Here is a 5,313-nt window from a genome sequence, read left to right as displayed (position 1 = left end):
AAGATAAGCGTTTAATTTTTACTTACATAGTAACAAATTGTTACCACTTACTACCAAGTACTAACTAACAAAAGACTGTTAGAATTAAAATTGTTTCTATATTTTATTATTTTCAAATTTAAATATATTCAAATACTTTATAAAATGTCTGTTTCGTTTTTATTTAAATTGTAACAAGTATAATGTCAGAGTCAAACAAAACACTTATAATAGAAAAAATTATAATTTGGTTAAAATTGTGGAAGTGACTCAACCAATAAATTACATAAAAAATCAATAATTGTAATTTATAGCAAAACGATTATTTATACACTCAAAATTTACACTGAAGTAAAAATACATTTTTAATAAAAGAAAAAAATGCACATTAATGGGTATAAATGGTAATAAAAGTACATAGTTTAAAATATAACTATGAATATATGAATAATAATATAATTACAAGTTATAAGTTATAACTATAACTATATAATATTAAAAGATTTATTTGATAAGAAATTAATATGATAAATTATAAAATTTTCAAAATTTTCATGAAAATTTGCATCACTAGACTCAAGTATCAACTAAATTAAACGAAATTAAAAACACCATCTTGCACTTATATGGCCATCAATTGAAACTTCCATTAATAAAATGCGAATAGGACACAGTTCGATAACACACTATGTATCTGATGAAGAGGGATTGTGGCTTCGTAACTGAATGCCTTACATTCGAAACTGAGTTGGAATATCCAACATTCTGTCAGAAGCCCTACACCCGGACAACTCAAAATGCACAATAACATTTATTTTTAAATCGAATTAATTAATCGTTTGTAATTTGTAACTATCTAATACCTATATAAAATTCTCGTGTCACAATGTTAGTCTCGATACTCCTCCGATTGCCTACTTGATAATATACTGTTGTGAAACAGAATTTTTATCCTGGGCCACAGAAAAGTTAAGATAAATCTAGAACATCATACACCGAACATTAAATAACGCATTGAACAAAGTTTGAGTCATATACACTTTGTACATTTAACGGGTAACAAAGTGCACGGGATCAGCTAGTAATAATATATTATTATGCTCTCGATGTTATCAAATTAAAGCGTAAACGCATATTATATCAATTCAGCCAATGACGATGTTGTCGCCGAATAATAATGATAAAAAATCGGTCGTATTGAACGCGAATTTCCCGCATAATGTTGTATATACACATATTTTGTAAGACGGATACGACACGTCATGTGGGTGTGGTGTCCTCTTAACGGAGCTACTTAGTCTCGCGTACCTGAGTTATAGGTACTTAACACTAACGTACCTCGCCCATCCCAGCCGGTCGGACCTCGCGCGATTGTTCGCACTAAATTTATTATAATATTAGCTTCTAAACGGTATTTTATTGCAATAAAACCTATACCCACTGCAGTCGCTGTACGTTAGGAAAAATAATAAAACTGTCTGCGTTATAATATGATAATATTTTGCCGCATTTTCGTGGGAACTTTTTATTTTACACTCGGACTCGCGGTGTCGTCGCGGTATTCCATTTCGCATTTACGACGATCCGTGGAAACCCGCGACGACCCCCACGCCGCCAGATGATCGGCGACCGCGAAACGACGACCACGACCGTGGTTACTGCATACAAAATATATACGACTGGTGACGGGTCGTCCGAGTCGTATTTTTTCATCGATCAGCGTCTCATATCGTACCTATAATATAATAATATACCTGAGCGTATATTATTATTGTGCACCTCTAAAAAAAACGTACAAAATAATCTCATCCGCGCGCTCATGTACGCTCGTGTTTTATTATTCGACTATATTAATATTATTACTATTATTATTATGGTTTTATTTGAATATGTTAAAATACGTGTTTGAATTTTATGCCGTTTTAATGACGTGATTTAACGGAAACGTAGTTAAGAATCGGTTAACGCATATATACGGCAACGGCGGCGAGATAATTGAAAATTACACGTTTTTTTCGGTACTCGTCTTTTCGGCGATACCATATAATATTATATTATTACCTGCACACATATATATTATGGATGTCCGGAACACGGACGCTGTTTTGTCCGAAACTGTTATATTATTTATGTTATATATATTTTGTCGATCGCGCACATAAATACATAATATTATATACACACGTGGAAAACCTGATTTCTTCGTCCTCGTCCACGTACACACACACACACACACACACACAAATATAAACACCACATAATTTTATTATTATATACAGGTAGATTAAAATAATATAACAGCGCCGAGTGTCTTTTTGATAAACGTATACCAGGTAGGTAGGTACCTGTTGCATCGGTGGCGGTGCAGTGCGCGCGGGCTCGACGGTCGCCCTGCTGCTGCCGGTGCTGCACGTGACGGCGTTTAATAGTCGAACGGGTTGACTAAGTGGCCGTGTGTATTATATTATTATTATTTGATCGCCGGTTTTACATTATCACGACGACGAAATTATACCGCCGACGTGTACACCGCAGCGATATATATACAATATTTTAATATTGTCCGTATATCACGCCGCACACCGAGGCGGTTACACGTCGCATGACCGCGCGGCCATAAACCATGTAATCATCCATACCGCACATACCGCGCATGATGATATTAATGACATGCCTACCTACGTCATACGCGAATGATTCGGAGCGGCAATAAAACGACCACAGCTGCAGCACATTATAATATTTTAAATGGGTTTGTCACGCGCGTCCCGCAGTGGATTTAGCACCACCACGGTCGAGCTCCGGCACACGAGAGCGTTGGTTTTGGACTGGGTTTCGATTGATTGCGACTGAACTCAAAAAAAAAAAAATTATAAAGTGTGAACGGAATTTTCACTCCGACTGTTCGTGTTACGCAGGTACAGTACCTACTGCAAAGTCACAGTTGTTATTGAACTGCATCGTGGCATAAATAGGTAGGTATCCTTACGTTTTGATCGATAGATATCTAAAATTATATAAAAACAAAATATTTTTTTGTGCATTTTTGTATTTTATTATTTGTATTTTTTATTCAAATTTTAAAGCATGCTCGACACTTTTCGTAGAAAATTTCAATATTATAATGTTGTTTACGTTCGGGAGTATTCAAATAATACAAAGAATCTCAACAATTCATAATCTAAGGAATTTAATTTCACACGTACGGAGTTTTGACTTTAGCATTTACACCGGCAGACTATTATTCTTTCATTTGACCACGAATTGCATTTAATAAAAGAACAATAATTATGACAGAATTGTTGGGAATAGTAAACTTATCTGTAATACTGCAGTAACGATATCTAAATTGTATTATATCGTATTGTATCCTGTTACATGCACCTAAACGAAAATATTTCAAAAGTTAATTACGATATTTGTATTTTATAACTATACATGCAATTTTTTATATAATACCTCTATAATAAAAAGTAATTTTTCCATTATTTTCTGTTGTTTTTACCACAAGTAACGTCTTTCAGTAATATTTCGACGAAAATGTACCTACAACCGTATTTATAGTGTCATTATTCATTGTAATCTAACAACCAACGCATGTTGTAGTGCAGTTTACATACAATTTTAATTTGTAATGTGCAGTACGAGAGTGCAAAATTATTATTCAAATTGTAAAAATGTGTAGCTTACATTATAAGCGCGTTCAAAGACTCCAAAATGTATTTATATAACTTCACCCCTCCACACGTTACGAAGGTCGTATGACTGATGTACAGAGAAAAAAGTGCTCGACACAAATTACTTTTAAAAATAGAGACTGAGCTGCTGCAGTCATCATGCGTGTCTACCTATGACGGATGTCATATAGGTAGTTTTATGTTTTTAACATAGGCGCAACTAGACCTCTAAAACAAGGGGTGCTAAAGACCCTATGTACCCCCTAGTTGCGCCAATGGTTTGAAAGCAACTATAATATGACTTTTCCCACATTTTTACACACGAAATGTGTTAGACATATTATACATTTATTTTTCTTATTTTTAGATGTATGCATCAATTGAATTATGCATAATATTGTGATTCTTAAATATTAAGTGTTACATTGTAAAAAGTTTTAAAAATAATAAAATTTACGATTTTTATTTTATTAAGTTTTTTTAAATTTTTCAAAATGTAAATAATAAAAGTAGTATACCTGCTTAAAAATTCTATTATTTTCGAAGTTAATTTTTAATCGAGCGCTTCTGCTATGTTGAGGTGCATAATATAATATAATAATATTCTCATTTTATTTAATTTTATTGGATAAGTCTGTACAGGTCAATGAAATCGGAATACGTATAATGAGTACGAAGGAACAATACAACTTATTAGCTTATAGAGTTTAAAATTGAAAATTGAAAACACAAAAACGGTGGTCCTCATTTGCTATGATACTAAAATAAGCCACGCGACTACAATAAATAGTTGATAGCCGAAAAGGGAACATTATAGAAAGGAAAATTGGTTATTTCTCGTACGACGAGGAGAAAGCAATGCAGGAAAATCAGCTCAACGTGTACCGGAAGTTTTCTTAAAAAGTTCTACAAATCAACCTAGTCTGATAGTAACGATGAATTTAAAGTTTTTTGCAGGACAGGAGCAGCGATTAGTCACAATGAGGACAGTCAAGTCCTTAAAGATGTATATTGTATATGATACAAATCGTTGGAATTTACGTCGTACCTTTTCCAACATTCGAGATTCACTATGTATTATAGTGGCGGTGCAGATGAACGACAGAATTATATTCAACAAGTGGGTGTATATCAAGAGATATTGTATATGCCGGTGTTCTTCGATATTTTCTCCTCAGCTGGCATTATTAGGTACCACGTGCCACACCGCGACCGGAGCTTGTTTAATTTCAATTTATTTGAAATTAAATAACTAATATATATTATTGTTTTCTCTGCCGTAAAATAAAATAGAGAAACACTTATCGCGTCGTCGTAAATAAATGAAATACGATTTGTACCTGTATAAAGACGACCGCTGCGTCGCGGTCGTCATCATTTTCAATTAAACGCTACACGTCCTCCCATATTATTATTTATAATATTATTATTATTATTAGAATACGCTCATCGATCGGCCGCGTGCCATGTACATTATAATAATATCATTACGAGTAAACGCATTATATAGAGATACCTCTGCAAGAGATGCTTTGGGCGTGTGCAAACAGTCATTTGCCATAGGTCAAGATTGCCGACCGGGCAAATAACTTACCGACGGTTTTTATATATATATTTTTTTTTTTACTTCTATTTATTATATTTTTTTCCTTTCCAT

This window comes from Acyrthosiphon pisum, chromosome A2, assembly GCF_005508785.2.
Source record: "Acyrthosiphon pisum isolate AL4f chromosome A2, pea_aphid_22Mar2018_4r6ur, whole genome shotgun sequence".
Taxonomy (NCBI): Eukaryota; Metazoa; Arthropoda; class Insecta; order Hemiptera; family Aphididae; genus Acyrthosiphon; species Acyrthosiphon pisum.
This window is presented reverse-complemented; position numbering follows the sequence as displayed.